This window comes from Bactrocera dorsalis, chromosome 4 (assembly GCF_023373825.1).
Source record: "Bactrocera dorsalis isolate Fly_Bdor chromosome 4, ASM2337382v1, whole genome shotgun sequence".
Lineage (NCBI taxonomy): Eukaryota > Metazoa > Arthropoda > Insecta > Diptera > Tephritidae > Bactrocera > Bactrocera dorsalis.
The window spans coordinates 55171532-55191481 of record NC_064306.1 but is presented as its reverse complement, the minus strand read 5'-3'; the positions used below and the strand labels follow the sequence as shown (position 1 = coordinate 55191481).

Sequence of the window (19950 nt, the reverse complement as noted above, 5' to 3'; positions counted from 1 at the left end):
GCGCGTATGTGTCGGCGAGAGTGAATTAATGTTGCAAACAAACGCAATATAATTTACTCTTGTAAGTTGTAGCAACACGTTAGTGAATTTGTAGAAAAAAAAAGCATTTTATGCAAAGCAATTTGCAATTAAAAAACGGTGCTCAGCTTAAAAATAAAAAAAATCTGGCAACACTGCAAACACTTAAGGCTGAATATTAATTAAAATTTTTTGACTACACCTACGCTTATTAAGCAGTTTTGTAACGTGCAAAATTTGCTAATTTGGTAGGATAGAAAAATATAAGGGCTGTTCTAAATTTAATGTTTTTTTAAGTTGTTTCAAACTTTGACTTTAAGGCAGTGATAACTGAGTAAATACCTTCATATAATTATAACAATTACCAGAAAAAGTAAGTACATACATATAAAATATATGTAAGAACACCCCTAATGAAAAAACAGATCTAAAAAAAAAACTAAAAACAAAAGCGTGGAATATGAACTATAAAGAGGCTACTCGGGTAATAATTTACATCTACGAGTACATACATTAATGTATATCATCTATCAAATAAGTACACCCTTAATGCTAAAATTGATCGATTTTAGTTTAACAATTTGACTAAGAAATGGTTGGGGAAAAATTATTCTCTCCAAAGATTCATTTTATAATAATATAGTCTGACTGAAAAAGCTAAGGGATGAGAGATAGCATAGGCTCGAACCCTAATAACGGTATACGATTTTATGAAATAAAGATGTAAATAGGAACGGTAGAATGAGATGAGAGACTGTTTAAATAAAACACCTATATAAAAGAGGCATTTGGTGAGGTAACGAGAGAGAGAGAGAGAGAGAGGGAGGGAAACGAAAAGTTTAACTAAACCAGAAATTCGGAACCCTAAATCTACCGACTCAGTCGAACAGCATAAATGTGAATGTACCCCAAAAAGCCGAAGCGATGGTCCAGAACAGAAAACGGTCACATGACCAAGTCCAGAAGTAACCACAATCTATGATAATCTAACTATCTTAGCAATAATAAAATCTGTTGAATGTCCACATATCGGAGAGCAGTTGAGCTCAGATCCAAGAAGAAAGGTGACCGTTCATATACCAAAAATCATCTGGTTCCAGATCTAAAAATTATGAATATGTGCTTAGAGTTAAAAAAAAGGTGACCAAATGAAAAAAAATTGATGTTCTCAGCTCAAAGTAAATAAATCTCCAAAAATCTTTACGCCCTCAACAACTTTTTTACCAGCAGATTAAGTTTGGTTAAGAGCTCGATCCTACTAACAGGGATCTCACTTGGAATGCTTAGAACACCGCCGGTCCGTTGTGGTACCTAAAATATCATGAAAAGGAGACAAAGACCTTTGAGACTATTAAAAATTCGTTGAAACAGCTAAGAACAGTTCCGGTTATACCTTTTGGTTCGCCGAAGGTGAGTAAGACTACCGAGATGTTTCAGTCTCAGTCTTTCTAAAGCAGACAATGGAGGAGAAAGTATCTTTCATCTTCCTCCATACAACTTTAACACGATTTTTAGCCTTACTACATTAATCCCTATTAGACAGTCTCCAGTACAAATCGCTACGATTGCGGCAAAAAGAACTTAGCTAAGGACAAGTAGTTCAGAAGATCTCCTGCGTTCTACTATAGGCCATAAAAATCTTCAAATCGCACAGGAGCTGGTCGTTGCTAAGCGAATACGAGGTCTTTTGGTCCATAGCTTAAAGGCAAGATGACAATGGAGATCGAACTCGGTTTAATTCTGATGTTTGTGGGGCAGTGTGTCCTCTCTGAGGATGGCATGATTTAAAAATGTACCAGCAGTGGTCTGTACTCGTAGTTCTTTTGAAAGAAAAATGTCATATTTGCAAGATTTCATGAGATGACTCAACGCAAGTCATAACGCATCTTTCAAACTATAGTGCGACGGTTAACTGATAACTGTCTTTCATGCTAGATCCAATGGCCGCAAAGTGTAGTAAAATATCTGGTTATAGGTCTCAAAACACCTCTGAAGTAACTATGAGCTTGTGTGGAAAATTTTAGAAACTCGTTTCAGCACAATCCAATATCCAACCTTTCACTGCTCTTTTATATAAACGAAAATTTGTCGGACATAAGTCCGATTTGATGGTTTGACGGTGAAAAAATTAAGGTTTCCAGTAACATATGTGCCTAAAAAAACGAAATACCTCCAAGAGTAGACACAATAAATCAGCAGTTGTCGCTGCAAAGCAGTTCCGAACGCGGAAATTAACAAAAAACAAAGCTCCCACTCATTCGCCGCCAAGTACCGAGAACAAAGCTAGCAGCTTGGGTCCATTAAAAACCGTGACAGCAGAAAATGTTAATGCTGAAAGCATATTTTTTTTTCACATTTTGGGCCCCACTCCTGCCGAGCATAAATCTGTTGGGCTCAGCAGGTGTCAGAATGCGTGTCAAGCGGCCGTGAAATAAGCACAGAGCGACAGCTGCAGGTGGTAAGGCTGCCGCCGGCACTGATTACGACGACAATTATTAAGCTGTATGCACAGTGTCGCTCGCTCTGGCTTTTGTTGTTGTTGGCGGCTGGATAATGGCGCTGTTGGCATAAGTAAAATGTGTGCGAAACATGCACAGCTGCCAAGTAGCATGTGGCTGTGTGTGCGTATGGGGCGCGCTGGGCAAGGATATCAAGGCAAATGTACTCGCATGCCGCCGCGCGCGTATATATGTGAGTGTGTGTGTAAATGTGCGATTTGTGCGTGATTTTTTCGCTACGTTTGCGAAAATTAATGAGAAAACGCGAGCAAATAACAAAAGTCATGCGGTGGCGGCGCTCCCAGCTCCTCACTCCTCATGCCTGTAATCACAAATACACACACGCTTACATATGAAATGTGTGCAAATAAGCAAACAATATTGTGCTTATAAATAATATATAGACAAATATAATACATAAATGTGTGCCTCTGTGCGCTTGCTGGCCTTCATTTATGAATTCTTCGTACGCAGCTGCCGCGGCGGCCGCAACAATTGCCAGCTCGTTCAAAAAGTGGCAATAATACAAATGGGCGGCGCGCGCTGAAAAAAGGCGAAAACGGCAGAATAAATGCATAAAAAATTAAAAGTGAAAATGGCGAAAAAGAATCGACGCCGCGTTGACAACGGCAGGAAGCGGCAAGGCGCAGGCGCACGCAAATTGCACGGTTTCGCTGCCGTTGGTGTGTGTGTGTGTGTGTGTGTGTGTGGGTGCGTATGGCTGTTATAATAATTTAAAAATGAAATGATTGCGCGCTGCGGCTGCAAAGCACAATAAAATAAAATGAAGAAGCGTAAAAAAAATGAAAAACGCGAAAGAATATGGCGCATGAAAGGCAGAAAATGAAGTGTGGCAGCAAATAAAATGGCAACAGGCGCAATTATTGTAATGTGGCGAGTGTGAATTGCGCGCAAATGCGCGGCGGCTTATTTGAAGGCGAGCATGTGAGCCCAGCTGCATACATACACACTTACATTAATATGTATATAGTACACCCACGCATTGCGAATTATGCGAATATTTAAATAAATTGTAATGACTACCGTTGCTGCAACACGCGCACGCAAAAACGCAACTTTTCCATTGATAGCCACAATGTGGCATTTTTTTCCTCTTGAAAGGGATTGTTCGTCGTTTGTGAGTCGTTGTGTGGTCAAACCGAAAGCGCTTTATGCACTTGAAAAACAAACTTGTTTTACTTAAGCTGGATAAACGAGCGCACAGTTACATTGAATGCAAAAAAAAAACCAACAACAAGACAAAAAAAAGAAAAAAATGCAGAAAAAATACTGAAACATTTTTTTTTTATTTTTTCCATGTACCGTTAACCTTGAGTTTTAAAATAAAAAGCATTATCTGCTAGAGATAAATCCACGCACTCGTATATTCATACAGCCAGGCGCGGTTGCGATAGCTGCTATTGGGTAATTTTTAATCCGTCACACATGCAGCCAGGATATTTCTATTTGTATTTTACAAATATTACAAAAGTATTATGCAGTATTGAAGCAAATTACACAAGGACGAATAATATGGAATAATATTGGAATAAAACACTTTATTGTAGGGAAGCGCGACATTGAAGTAAGAGGCGTAGTTTTAGACAAGGCAATACTTTCTTCGGTGTTGGTCTTATTGGCAGCTGTTGATTGATTTCTACTCAGATCGGTTTGATATTTCATAATGAAAGACTTGAAAATATAAACTAACGAAAAAGTAAAAAAACAAAAATCGATATTTTGAAAGTGTGCCACTGGTACAGCCACTTGAGGGGTGATGATAATCCACAAGTCATTATTGTGTCACCGTTACATTCTCAAAAAGTCAACGTTTGGTGTGTTATATGGGCAAACGACAACATTGAACAACATTTCTTCAAAAATGAAGATAATGCTAGCTAAATAATGTAACAGCCACAGAAGAGGGCTTTAGAGCTATGATTATTGACCTTTTGGATCCAAACCGACGACCTTTGATTCCAAAAAGATGGCGCGTTATCTCACGTCGTGGGTATGTGGTATGGCGTCCAAAATTGTATTATTTAACTCAACTGGACACATTTTTTGCGGTTATGTGCAGACGTTTGGATTATTCGAGAGATTACAGCTGACTGACAGCTGATGATCAACACGTCAATGAAATAACGGAATTGGTGCTCGAGAATCGATGATTAACAATCAGAGATCTTACCATTTTGAAAGACCATTTGGGACTAAAAAAAAGTAAAGCACGATTGGATCTATGATTACAATAGGAACACATACGATAAATCGGCCGAATAGCGTGGCAAAGTTAAGCTAAGACCGAAAAAGCCACGTCAAAGTAAGTCAAAAATCAAGGCTATGTTGACAGATTTCTTCGCTTATCGAGGTGTGGTTCACTGCGAATTCCTTTCGAGCGGCCAAACTGTCAACAAGGCATAATACTTGAGTGTTATGCGTCGTTTGAGCGTAGCTATTCGTGAACAGAAGCCGGAATTATGAATATGAGAACTTTGGATTTTGCACCACGATAATGTAACACCGCATACTGCATTAATTCTTTGTAAGATTTTCGCCAAAATTTTCAACCAAGTTCGTACCACAACCGCCTTAACCGCCGTATTCGCCTGATTTAGCTCTGTGTAACTTCTGGCTATTCGGCAAACTCAAACAACCGCTCCGGAGAAACCGTTTTGAGTCATGTGAAGACAATACACGTGAAACGCGCATTGAAGACTGTTCCGGAAAGTGACTTTAACAACTATTTCGAAGATTGGAAAAAACGTTGGCACAAGTGTATTAGAGACAAGGGGATTAATTAGATGGGACCGACATAGAGTATGAAGAATAATTTAGGATTTTAAAATTATGAACAAAAGTTTTACTATTTTTGCTCATAATAGTATACATATTTATATGAAATAATATTTTTTATATAGATACATTTTATTTGCTTACCTTATATCGCTATTGTTGATGGTGGATGAAATCTTTTGGAGCACGGAGATCAATTTGTTCTTTAATAAATTACTCTGAAATTAAAAAATAAAAATAGATTAATTAGTAAATTGGGGAAATAAGTAATTTTTTTGGGGGGTTTTTTGAATAATTTTTTTGTTAACTTTTGTGGCGTACAAAAGGTTTCGTATGACTTTAGGTTGAAAGGTTTATTAAGCAACTGTTTGCTCTGTTTTTTTTTTTTTTAACAATATTTTTTTGCAGTCATGACCAACTTCCGGCAACAGTTGCAAATTTTGCGATCTCGCCAAATACATGAATAAATATACACATTAAGGTGGGCCGAAAACCGAACGTTGATTTTTTGAGTTAAAACCAAACTGGTATATAAAAAATATCCCTGAAGAAAGATTTTTTAGGATTGAAAAGCATCCATGATGTGAAAACTGGTACTTTAAACGAGAAAAATGTTATAATTGGGGTACTCACAACCCTGTCGTAAAGCATCGTAAAATCGTAAAGTTATAAATTTTTACGCTTGCTTAAAAAAATTGTTGTTGGATTTCATACAAAAATGAGTTTACACATTTACAATTTTCAGTGCTATGTTTTCGAATCGTTATAACTTATAACTTTACGATACTTGTGAATTGCACAAATATTTTTAATGAAAAACAATTTTTTTTTTGTTTTTTAAATGCGAAACTTCGAATGCTCACCACCACCATTCAAAATTAAGTTAATAAAACCTCACTATTAATAATTTAATGTTCTCTGTATACATGTGGGCTCCTTTTACCCCATAAATTCGATTAAAAAATTTTTTTTTGTCCCACCCTAATAAACAGATATGAATGGTAAATACTCCATAACATCACTGCAAAGACTTTAAAGAACGAAGAGTAGATAAACAAGTTAAAGCAGCTTCACTGGCAGCCACGTGGCCGCAGAGTTGCTGTACCCCTTTGGTATCTTTCAATTCACCAATTTAAGGGACCGCGAGCAGATGTCTCAGATATTTTAGTTATGTACTTGTATGAAGGAGAGTATCAAGAACATACAAACAACAAGACACAAGCCGCTACACATATACATACATAGATGCATACATACATACAAACACATTTATCAGTTTCCCATTCAAGTCCTTCAAAGACCAAAACATCAACCAAATTACATGAAGCGGGGTGTATACCAAGTAATTACAGTGCTTGCTCCGGACGCTCGATATTTTTGGCAATTTCCATGTCTTTAGACTCCACATGTGATTTCTTATGCTTGTTGTTGTTATTTGTTTTCTTCTCTTGCGCTGCTTTGAGCAGCTGTCGCTTGGCACTCGAATTTCATGGCGCGGAACTCAAGTGGAAAAGTTGCGACCGACGTCAGCGTACAAGCGGCAAACTCAAAATTATAAGCAAACAAGCGGAGAAGCAACAACAATAAACACATGCACACAACAAAAAGGAGAACTCTGAGAAGTTGACTGTCGCAAAGTGTCCTGTTGCAACAAATTTCATACACTAATTGTTATATTTTTGTACACAGCGTAAGTTACAGTTGTTGTTGTTGCTGTTGTTGGCATGCCACGCTTGTTGATCGTCGTTGTGGTGTTTTCTTTGATGCTTGATCGTTGTTTGTCGGCGGTTAGCAGTCGATTGCTGGTGGTTGTTTATTTGTTTATTTTCGGTGAAGAGCCAGTGACATTGGCGGGGGTGTGAAGACACATAAATACATACACATATACACACGCATGTGTACATATATATCGATATGAATTCCTACAAGTGTGTATTTGATGGTGGGAACGTGTGAAAGTATACATATGGGCGCAAGAGCATTGTTTTTGTTACAACAAAGTCAAACACACACTTACACTTTCCTACATACATCCAAAATATGTGTGTGCTTGTTTTTATTTTACTGTTATATTTATTTTCATTGTTATAGCCAAGCAATTATGCACATACAATACCGAGTAGAACAACGTGGCATTAAACAATAATTCAGTGCACTAACAACAACGTACAACAACAATAGCAAATTTAAAAGATTTTCAGCGAAAACGTTTATTTTTTGTGCGCGAACGCACCCGTTTCTGCAGCGCACATGCTGCCGCATAAATTATTCCACTCGTGTGCAGGAAATGCACGCGACCAAAAGAACACGCATGCAGCTTGTACGCTTGTAAATTCAAGGTCTCAGTGAGAGTGAGAAGACGTATAAGCTTTTTTGTGCGAATTTTATTGCTTGAAAATGGTGAGAAACTAGCTCTGGGCCGCATGTGACGCAGGATGATCTCATATGGTAGAAGTTGCCAAATTTTTAGTACGTACCCTGTAGGAAAAATTTGGTATTATGGTCATACAGGATTCGAATGAGCCACATCGAACTAAAATATCTTTCATAGCTGCTTTTTATAGCAAAAAATTGTATATAAAGATCTTTATCTTAATTTTGATAGATCAGTTTATATGGCAGCTATATGCTATAGTGGTCCGATCTGAACAATTTCTTCGGAAATTGTAGTGTTGCCTTGGATAATAATCCATGACGAATTTCCGGAAGATAACTTATCAAATAAAAAAGTTTCCCATATCAGAATTTTATTTTGATTGTTCAGTTTGTATGGCAGCTATGTGCTAGAGGGGTCCGATAAAGCTGGTTTCGATAAATAAGCAGACTCCTTAGGAGGAAAGATGCCATGTAAAATTTCAGAGCGATATCTCGAATACTGAGTTCACATATATATGAGGCGGATACGCAGCAAGAGATGGCCAATTCGAATATTCTAAACGATGAGATATATGCTAAGTACTATATAGGGTCTTCGACGTTTCCTTCTAGACATTACAAACTTTGTGGTAATCAAAGCTTCCTGTTCAAGGAAAACAAATTAAGGCAATATAAAAAAATTCAGTTAGAGAGGCCACGATATTCCGTAAAAGCCCTCGCTTCACACATAACTGACATTTTTCTTTTAAAAGTCGTATCTTGGAGAAGAAATAAGCTACATTTTCATACTAATTAGATGACATAAAGGCTCAAGGAATGATTTCTGAAGCAATCTTGAGGTTTTCTGTGATAGTTCTACAATGAAGTCATTTTGGTAAACAGTAGCAAGAAGTAAAAGAAACTTTAAATTTCTGTGTATGAACCTGAAAATATATTTTTTCCAAATGTCACCATTCGTTGCTCCATTTAAGTGCGAACTTGTTCTCTCCAAAGATTTTTAATAATATACTCTATAACACACACAATCTCCTCTATCACTTTAATCTTTTTAAAAAGTATTACATAACTCATACATGAATCCATCACATTTTAAGTGAAGTGAAGAGATTAAAAATAATATACGAGCATAAGATCCGAAAAAAATTAACCAAGTTTGAAATGAAAAGCTTTACAACTGAAGGCAGAAGAGCTTAAGTCCGCACGAACATCACATTTGAGGAAACGTTTTTGTGTCGTAACTACGCTTACCGTTCCACAAGTTCAACTCTACTCCAAAAAGTATATTGTCACCATTTGCATGGTTTAGTGTCGCCTAAGCGTATGTGACCTAACAAAAAGTCGACAAATGCATATATTAATGAAAATACCACATGTGGCATATATGTATATACATATGTACATAGAGTAGATACGTGTGTCCTCCACATAGGTGTGCTCGCTAGGAGTTTAATGGCGCACATTTAGCGTTTCGGGCTGAAGTCACAGCTGTTTGTGGCGCTAAGTGCCAAAACGTTACTAGCTTTTGCTCGGTTAACCAGCGGTGCTCGAAAGCATTTATTCAAAGCAATGGCTTTACAAATGCCAGCCCAGACATTTTGGGAATGCGAAAATAATTTACTTTTGGCAAAGTGTGGCGATAGGTTTGTCTGAATACCATAAATGTTCTCCCCCTGTGGGAAGTGTACAATATTATATAAGAATCTGTAGGTAAACGGTAGGCCCCTAAAATAGAACAAACGAAGATAGTGGCAGTCGCCACAGAGATAAATTGTGTGCGAAAGCTTTTAAATGCTTATAAACTTCATAAATAAACACGAGTGTAGAAGGTAAATTATTTGCAGAATATGAAATAAGTCAATAATTACAGACCGCTACAATGTAGGAAATATTAAACTAATAGAGGGTATACTAAATTATACTGGAGAAAATACTGAGGTTTATATAATATACTAAATTGTGTAAGTGTTGACCGAAAAAGGATCGTATTGTATTCTAACAGTTTCTGTTGTTATGCATTTCAGACGGCTCAATAGTTGCTCAAATCTTGTAAAGTTATTATTTCATTAGCCGGTTGAGAAGTTTAAATGATCGCTATTAGCTGAATGAAATGATAAAACTACAACTGGAATTCAAGTTATATGAATACAATACATACAGTTAAAATTAATTAAAATTTGTCAGGCATCCTAAAGAATGACTACTTCTTTTGGAGGTAGGAATTGAACTCTATCTGGTATCGCAAATGACTGGTCTATGCATGGCTTATTGGCCTACCAGTTTAACCTAACCTATATGAAATCAGTCGGTCTGCACCGAGGGCACAAAATCCTATGCGCGATCAGTTCAGTTGTACATACCAAGTGCAGACAGGTCTCTGTGTTTTTTGTCCTTCCAGTAGCTCCGTGTTCGTCCCAGCTTTCATTGTCCATTGATGGGTCTCCAATAGCAGAGTTTTTTCGTTGGCGCTTCGTCTTTTATGCGTACGACATGGCCTAACTAGCGCATTTGTTGGACTTTTTTACGCTTAGCCATATCCATGTCGTCGTAGTTCTCTTACAGTTCATACGGTTTTATCTTCTTCGGTAGTCATTACGCATGCGGGCAGCTTCAAAGACCTTTCGGACAACAGTTAAACGAATACTTCAAGTGCTTTTTCATCCCGGTTCGTCAGGTCGGTTCAGATTTTTGGTGGTATTTATACTGGTTCCGAGATAGACACATTGTTTCACCTTTTCAACTTTATAGCTGCCAACAGGGAAGTAGTTTTAAAGACGCGGGGAATCTTTGTTTTATTGTTTTTCTACGAAAGTAATTCTGAAGCAATTTTATTTCTATCTGTTTTGTACTGCTGTAGAGGAGCTATGGGCAAAAGGTGGGGTCTCTCACCGAAAGTGGTCCTCTGACTGTACGACACCATAGTCCCATTTCGTTCTATGTGATGAAGGGCTCTAGAAAATACCACAATTGCAAAGAAACTCGAGCGTTCAAGGGGCGGCGTTCATCAACTTATGATTTAATACCGGATCACTTGGATCATGGAGTCGCCAAACCGAATTCTGATGGCTTCTTTTCTACCAATATACCGACGAGGAAATTGTATGTGGGAAGAAGCCGGTGGAGGAGAGGGGCAGTGAGCTTCTTTACTTCAGCTAATAATCTCTTTGCCCTAAGTAAGGCTAGCCTCTCTCTAGTTGTGGGGTTTTTAACAGGCTCTATTGACGTCCATGCAATGAGGCCGGGAATCCTACCAGACGCCATCTGCAGAAACTGTATGAAAGAAGATGAGGTGGAAACAACTCAACACTTCCTTCATGACTGTCCCTCGTTTGGGAGGTCAAGACTTAAACACTTGGGAGTGCATACATGCAGGCATACCACCGAGTTCGCGGGAATAGAAATTAAAGGTCTGTACATGATTCCTAAGACACGTTTCTTTAATTTGGCAATAAAAATATTGTGCGATGCAAAGCAGCAGCTCATTAGAGGACGCAGTAAATTACATGGTCTAAAGGGGTGTGCCGCGTGAAATTGAAATGTAAATATATTATACTTATATCCCATATCATAGTCATACATATATGCATAGCATTGCTTTCCCTCGCCCGCAGGGCCAACAAATAAACCAATATGCCACAAAACAATTACTTGCATTAACCCCTAAACTCCCTAATATTGATTCACATATTTTTTTTATCACTCACTTTACTTGCCACACAGCACAAAGTACACGCAGCACAAAGGAGTAAATCACTTGTTTACCACAAACAACAACAATAAAAATGAAAAAAAGAAAATTGAAATAAAAACAACCCACTCAATCCGACGCATTTTGAAACTTAAATAAGAAATTTATCTTCGGTGACCACGCCCTGCGCGCCAACGAGCTGTGCTAATGTGGAAAAAAAGACATAATAAACACACATACGAGCATATGTATATATACAGGCTTCCCGCCAGCCTCACGACCCTTTATGACTGCAGCGATTTGCTTTCTTTCGATTTCTTGGCTTTAAACTGGAAAGGAAACTATAAATATTGCCAAGTACTGGCTCCATGCAACACACGTACATACATAAGTATGTATGTGTGGCGGTGTAGGTGTGTTAGAGCTTATGGGTTGGTGTGTGTGTATTTATTCATAATATGCACGATCTTGCGTTAGATTTATTACGCTCATAAAAATTGCAACGTGGAAAAGCACACAAATCCTTACAAGAGACGAAGTACACCCGCACACACACATACATATACATCTTCTATGCTAACGCGAATCCAAACAATGAACTGTATAGATTGGATATAAGAAAAGTGCGATACTCTGAACTCAAGCAGCTGAAAAGCAAGGGGTGGTGGGACGGATTTCTCAAACACAATAGCGGGCGACTTGTAGCTGATAAGGTAACTGAGTCTATAACTTTTGGATTTTGTGTTGTGCGGGAAGTAACGGTACATGCTCTAACCACACACTGTGACTGAAAAAGTCATTCAAAAGTAAATGCTGACTCCTTCGCGCAATATCTAGCCTAATGTGTATCAATTCGGTTTTATTGTTGATTTTATGTCATTGTTTGTGTGCGGAGCAATTTTGTACCACATTTACCGTGCGCTAAACAAACGTGCCGCAACTGATGTGAGCGCACTTTTGGAAGAAAATCAAAGTAAATAAAATGAAGTCGAAATGCCGTTATCGGGAAATAATTTTTTAACGGGCGTACTTATTTACAAACGTACAAATATATTTCGATTGTCGATAAACTACTATAGACATACAAGTACATACAAGTATGTATATGTCTAAGACTCTTTCTTCGTTCTTTTATGAATATTTATGTTTGAGAGAGGAATGGCCCGTTTTAGGTCATATATGCATCATTTTGTTCGATAACTTGTTGCCAGTTGGAAGGTTATTTCATAATGCTACTCTCAAAGAAGCCCTCGGTTTTCTTCAATCGTCCATATTGGCATAAAATCTGGGAGAGTCGATTTTTACAAGTATCTTTTGAGTCGAATTCTCACCAGGAAAATAATTCCCATTCAACAGCACCAGGTAGTAATCACTTGGTGCCAGATTCGAACTATGCAGTGGATGATTAAGAACTACCCAACCGATTCGGAGCTTCCAACGACTCACAATCGATATATGTACATACATACATATGTATGTATGTGGCCTGTCGCTGTTCTGTTGGAACACAATTTCTCTTTTACATATTTGTTAAAGCTGGCCCCGTTCTTGGCGATTACTTCTTTCAAACGGTTCAATTGTTGACAGTACAGAGCCGAAGCAAGAGTTTCGCCGCAGAGACGCTACTAATAGGAGATTTCGTTGCGTTTCAACCGCAATGCGTAGAAGAGAGTTCTGTCCACGAGTTTTTATTGCGTTAACCCATGTGACAGCCCTATATATAGAACTTCCTTTTGTATTCATCCTTATTTTAAAGGCACCAAACGACTAGGCAATCGAAAAAGTACTTACACCATGGTCGGAATACTCGATTTCCATTATTTTAGTGATAATTGCGAACAAGGGTCCTAGAGTGGAATGCATCTTTGAAATCGATGTCACTGAAACTGAACCGACGAAACCAAAATTGAAAATTAAATACTTTCCACATTTTAGGGAGTCCTTCTTGCATTTTCGGCGTTGTCGAAGAAAAACTGTAGAATTAGGCATATTTTCTTTTGGAAGGTGTCCATATTTGACGCGCGCTCAGACAATACTGATTCAAGCACACAAAAATCTGTCTGGAATATTTTTTAGTACGGATCTCTATCTTTATCTTTATAATTTCGCATAAGGTGAGATAACATTACACCATCTATTGTAAAAAATTTGGAATCAAGTTTTTTTATTGAAGGAATGTCTTGCAATGGGTTTCAGGACATAGTGATATTCCCGGTGAAGCAGATGACTTAGCCAGAACTTGCTACAATCAGACAATGGAAATTTATATGGCTCTGGCTACTAAAGAAACGACAAACATGCTATAAGTTTAACAGAGTCTCGACGGAGGCAATCATTAATTTCTTCATGGAATATAGACCGCACATGCCGACTACTAAAATTCAAAATGAATGATATAATAACACTATTATATGTACCAATAGGTCATTGTCTAATTTTCAGGCATGTCAGGAATGACATATAATGATTATTGTAGCAGTAGTCTGAAGACTATAAAACATCTTCTATGCGAATCTAAAGATCGCAACCAACGGACAAGGGTTTCCAGAGGTTGTACAGTTAAAGCTTTTTTGTTGTTTAACTTAAAGCACGGGTTGGTTCAGAAAGGAGACAAAGAGTGAGTGACTCTTGGACCTGGTGGTTTCACAATGGGGCTCCGAAAGTCCTAGATGCGTAGTCAGACAGGTACTGTACTATCTACCTATTTAGGTTCTTCTTCTTTATTGGCGTAGACACCGCTTACGCGGTTATAACCGAGTTTACAACAGCGAGAGTGGAGCCATGTGTAAAAGTTCACACAATTGAGGAAAGTTCTATGAGCACCATTCATTTGGGAGTGGTCAGAAACGATTATTTTACATATGGCTCAAGCAGCTCACAACTTCCGGTCTTAGACCAAGTATCCCCTTCCGTTTGAAGGCGGGCCAAAGTGAGAATGTGAAACACACCTCTCCAGGGTTGTGCGCTGAATTTTAGACCCGCCATTTAAAAGAACCACCCAAGACGACCACTGCAATCGTATTTAAGCCCATGCACGTGGAATGTCTGGTTCCTTAATTGGGAAGAAGTGCCGCTATCTTGCTGGTTATTGTCCTCGCAATACCTACCTGGGTTAGATACGATAAATGTGTCAGACATTTTCTGAGTATAAGAAGATTTTTTATGAAAAAGTTTGTACAAATTAGGTTATTTTGGTTCTTCTATTTATCTTGTATGTTTCCAAAGCATATAACAACACTATACTCTCAGTCAGGCGGTATATTGTTGACGAGCGTGTCGACTGACCTGTTTACTCTTGAGTCATGTAAATGTGACTAGCGTCACAAGACAACAAGGTGTTGAATCAGATCGCTAGTTATTTTCGTATGCGTCACCTTTTGGGTATATCTAGTCGTCATAAACCAGGTGGTGAGTTAATAGTAGAAGTTTTTGTATCAAGAAAAAATAATTATATAAATTTATTAATTTTGTTTCCTTTTCTAAAAGTAAGAACTAACCCAAACTCATAGATATATGATAACTGAAAATCCCTTCAGACCATATGACGGTTCATTAGACCTTCTTCAGCTCTATCGTGGAATATAATTAAGGATTCTGTCCAATTAAGCCGCAGTTAAAGATACACATTTTGCGCATAATGAAATGTATTTCCATGGTATCAATACTTGATGGGTGGAAATTCAATACTTATGAGGAAAATTCTCCCCTCCCACTCTGTCAGCTTGCATTTCATTCAGAAAATGCCTGAAATGTGCTGGAAAGTACATGCCATGCATACGAAACGCACAATTTGTTGGAAGAAAGTGCCGCTTTTGTAACCAAATAATGAGCATTGCCTGAATTATGATTTCCTACTCCGCACTTATTTGCTTGCAACCACCCCAAATTGCAGCCGCATCTATCACAGGGCACAACGCGCGGCGAGTTAATTTCAAGTTTCAATAGCCCATCATTTGTGAGGGTGGAAATTTCCATACAAAATTATGCAGTTGGCATGAGAAATGAAACGAAATGTAATGAAATCGAAGCGCGTAACTGAATAAGTGTGGCAGGCGGGGCAGAAACAAGTGCATAGAGCAACCACCACCCGCAACATAGCAAAGGATATGAGTATTGTACCGCAAGCGAAAGTTTTTGTGTATGAGGGATACTCGTGCACTCGTTGTTTTTGTGCGCATTGTTGTGTCATGCCATTTTGGCCTTTCGCCAAGCGCATGGGAACGCATGAGAGCGCTTCAACTCCAACAATTTGTTGTCAATGCAGGCATTGCAAGTGCGCACTGCTGCTGCTGCTGTTGACAGGCAGAGGGGTGACAGGCAATGATAGCAACTGTTTTAGCAGTGAATGGTCGCTAAGGTGGCCACGGTGAGGGTGGATGGTGTTGGTGCTGTTGATGTTGGTTGAGGTGCTCTTAATATGCATTTGTTGTGTTTGATTGGGGGTGGGGAGCGCGCGCCGATGGCTTATCTGCCACATATGCCGCATTTATTACAACAATTACTGCAGGGTTGCTTTTTGCATTACCTATATATGCATATGTATTTGTTGTTGTCACTTTTTGCGTACAGGCACTTCAACTGTTTTCAGCTGTGATGTGCTGGCTTGCCAAATTGATGCTTTTCAGCTGCGGCCGCCGCGTAAATGCCGACAAACGTGCGCATTGCCTCTAGCCGCGCGCTCTCCCTGCCTCGCTCACGCCTGCCTTTTCAACTTCAGACATTTTAATGGTTTCATGCGCGGCACAGCATGTTGTTTATTAATCTCAAAATCGTTAACTCTATAGACGCAGAAACCTTTTATGAAAAAAATTGAAAGAAATAATGAAAAGCAGAAAATCCAATTCAAGTGCGCAGATTTCATTATTTTTTGTGCTTCACTCTGCCGCCGATGAATGGAAACGATTCATAGGCATTTGCGCGTGCCAGCGCAGAAGTTCATTTCGACGCACAAAAAAAAAAAAGCAAAAGCTGAGCGCTAATAATTGAAATTGAAATCTTATAAAGAAATCTCCAGATAAAAATTGAAATGGCGCGCCGCAGAAATCACAACGCAACCCAACAACAACAAACGCGCATTCATTCAGCACCTCCAGTGCATGTCTGCTGGCTGTGTGCGGTCTTTATTCTTGTATGTAAGTCTCTACATAGCCTCCATTTAAGAGCCGCGCATCCGAGCGCCGTCAAAACACACTTTACTCGAGTGCGAAGCTACAGTAAAATACAAAATGCGCTAAATTCGCATTTATCCAAATAAACATTTGAAAAAGTCAAACGAAAAGACAAGCGTCACAGCGCCTTGGGTGCCTGTGCGCTTTCGGCAAGTTGGCGCGCTTAGCGGCGCAGCAGTGGCAGCGCTTGACTGGAGTGTTTTGACAAATTCACGCATATATACATACAAATATTTCTGCATGAGTTTTTTTTTGGCTTTGCGCCATGTCAATTTGCGCGTTGTCAAAGCTCTTGAGTCTAGACTTGTGTCATTTTTGTGCCTATAATTGTGGGTATCGCTTTTTGTGTGAGTTTAAAGCTATTTGTTTGCACTCCAGCAAAGTGTCAACTCAAGCGTTTTTCCGTGCAGGCATTCATGTTTTCATTTTTAATTTTCAAAGTACCTTTATTTAGCAGTATCCTGCAGGTACGGTTCAAATAAAAATTGTTTTTGAGAGATGAGGTAGCGCAGAACGAATTTTTTCTTGTCAAAAATATGATAGCATGAAGCAAAGTGTATATTCTTGTTAGAGGCTTCTAAATAAATGTCTGTAACTAGTCCAAATGTAACTAGTTTGACAACTACTTCTTAAATACTAGTTTGAAACTACTCCTAAATGAACCATTATTATTTTAGTGCAAGGTTAACTGGTCTTAAACCAATTCCAAAGTTTTTCCCTATGACAAGATTTTTCTTCTCCTTTCGCTCTACAACCGTGAGTCCGACTGCACCGAGACACTCAACTTTGTCAGGTGCCTCTATCCTTTGCGACGTAACGCCAGCTGTAAATTCCAAGTGCAGACCAGCTTTTTCTATTCAATGCGTGGGCGGCCTTACTTCCATTGTTCAACAATAGTTCTCCAGTCGAAGGAACTTTTCGCTGGAGTACCACCTTTCATGGCCTAACCTACACATTCGTTGGATTCTTATGCGCCTAATCATATCCATGTTGACGTAGAGCTGACAAAGTTCGTGGTTCGATCTAACTCGTATTTCATTGCCATGCAGACGACTCCAAAGATCTTGCGAAGAACAGTTCTCATGAACGCTCAAGTGCTTATTCATCCTGGTTCGTCATGGTCAGGTCCATATTTCAGTACCATATAATATGTTAGGACAGGAATAATGATAGCCTTAAAAAGCATAATTTTTGTTGATCCAGAGAGAGATCTGCTTCTCAGTGACCCACCGATCCCAATGTAGCAGCTGTTGGCAAAAGTTATTACTATTGATCTTCAGGTGAAATTTATACTCGTTCATAGACATAGAAAGTCCTTGACCTTTTCAAATATATAGCTGCCAACAGTGACGTAGTCCCAATGACGCGAGAAATCTTTGTGTGTGGCCTCCAGGTACTTTATCTTGCCCTCGTTCACCACAAAACCAACCTGTTTCGAGATACTGGTCTTATAAAGGGTGATTTTTTAAGAGCTTGATAACTTTTTTAAAAAAAAAAACGCATAAAGTTTGCAAAATCTCATCGGTTCTTTATTTGAAACGTTAGATTGGTTCATGACATTTACTTTTTGAAGATAATTTCATTTAAATGTTGACCGCGGCTGCGTCTTAGGTGGTCCATTCGGAAAGTCCAATTTTGGGCAACTTTTTCGAGCATTTCGGCCGGAATAGCCCGAATTTCTTCGGAAATGTTGTCTTCCAAAGCTGGAATAGTTGCTGGCTTATTTCTGTAGACTTTAGACTTGACGTAGCCCCACAAAAAATAGTCTAAAGGCGTTAAATCGCATGATCTTGGTGGCCAACTTACGGGTCCATTTCTTGAGATGAATTGTTGTCCGAAGTTTTCCCTCAAAATGGCCATAGAATCGCGAGCTGTGTGGCATGTAGCGCCATCTTGTTGAAACCACATGTCAACCAAGTTCAGTTCTTCCATTTTTGGCAACAAAAAGTTTGTTAGCATCGAACGATAGCGATCGCCATTCACCGTAACGTTGCGTCCAACAGCATCTTTGAAAAAATACGGTCCAATGATTCCACCAGCGTACAAACCACACCAAACAGTGCATTTTTCGGGATGCATGGGCAGTTCTTGAACGGCTTCTGGTTGCTCTTCACCCCAAATGCGGCAATTTTGCTTATTTACGTAGCCATTCAACCAGAAATGAGCCTCATCGTTGAACAAAACACGCGCGCGAAACACATTTCGAACCGAACACTGATTTTGGTAATAAAATTCAATGATTTGCAAGCGTTGCTCGTTAGTAAGTCTATTCATGATGAAATGTCAAAGCATACTGAGCATCTTTCTCTTTGACACCATGTCTGAAATCCCACGTGATCTGTCAAATACTAATGCATGAAAATCCTAACCTCAAAAAAATCACCCGTTACTATGTCAATATTAACAGGTTTCTATTCAAAAGTGACACTGACTCAAATTCAAAATTAGTTTCGGGGTTTCTCTATAATTTGGACCTACTTCTATCAACGATCAATGTCAATAATTCAGCTAGACTTCTCAGATAGTTTTTTCAACTTAGTGGGTAAGAAGTAGATTTAAGCCAAGACCTGAGCTGGGTCGTTTGATTCAACGGCGCAGAAGTCTGCGTATATTATATACCGTTATCGCGCCATGGTAACCGACTCGTGATCTCGGCAACATCTGGTTACAATAAAGCAACGCTAATTCTCACATATCGATTATTTTATTGAGAAAACATTTCGGTGAGCAGATAATTTCACGTTTGGAGACGGTCGATTGGCCTTCAAGTCATGTGATATCACATCATTAGATTTTTTCCTGTGAGGATATGTAAAGTCTGAAGTCCCGCTTCGATTTAGTCCTTGGAGTTGGATTACCAGTCAAAATGCTCGAACGAGTCAACGAAAATTGAACTCAACGGAGGGACCACCTGAGAAGTAGTCGCGGCATAAAATAAATCTCAAAGAATGTTCTTTGGAATAATAATAAACATTTCCCGTGCAATTTGAAGTTTCTGTATTTTCTCTTTTGGGGATCCTCGAAATGGATCACCCTCTATAACTAAAATCACCAACTCTTTCAATAGCCCACTTGATACAATTTCACTTAATAAAATTTAAATCATTCAGCGGTGTTTAATTAGTTATTTTATTAATTGCATTGCCGTTAATTTTCCAGCTTTTACCGAGTCTTTGTTTGAACTTTTTGTGCTTTTGAACGTTAACATATTATTTACCACATTTTTTTGCAATATTTTGTATTTCGCCATAAAATATTGTTTTCGCATAAAGCGCTCCCTTGGCTTCGATAAACTGTTTATGTTTATTTAATAGCATTTTAATTAAATCTCTTTAAATTGTATCTACTTTGTAATGGCATTGGCATTGCTTTTGAATACCAGCTGCTGCATTGGAAATATGATTACTTG

The 19950-nt window shown here is 38.6% G+C and overlaps 1 protein-coding gene across 3 annotated transcripts in view; it reads right to left on the bottom strand.

Moving 5' to 3' along the window:
- Positions 1-19950, bottom strand: part of LOC105228837 (uncharacterized) — a 265432-nt gene that overhangs the window by 214963 nt on the left and 30519 nt on the right. For all 3 annotated transcript variants that reach the window (XM_049456453.1, XM_049456454.1, XM_049456455.1), the window contains one exon: positions 5457-5530. The gene's annotated coding sequence lies outside the window, so the exon portion shown is untranslated. The remainder of the gene's footprint in view (positions 1-5456; positions 5531-19950) is intronic.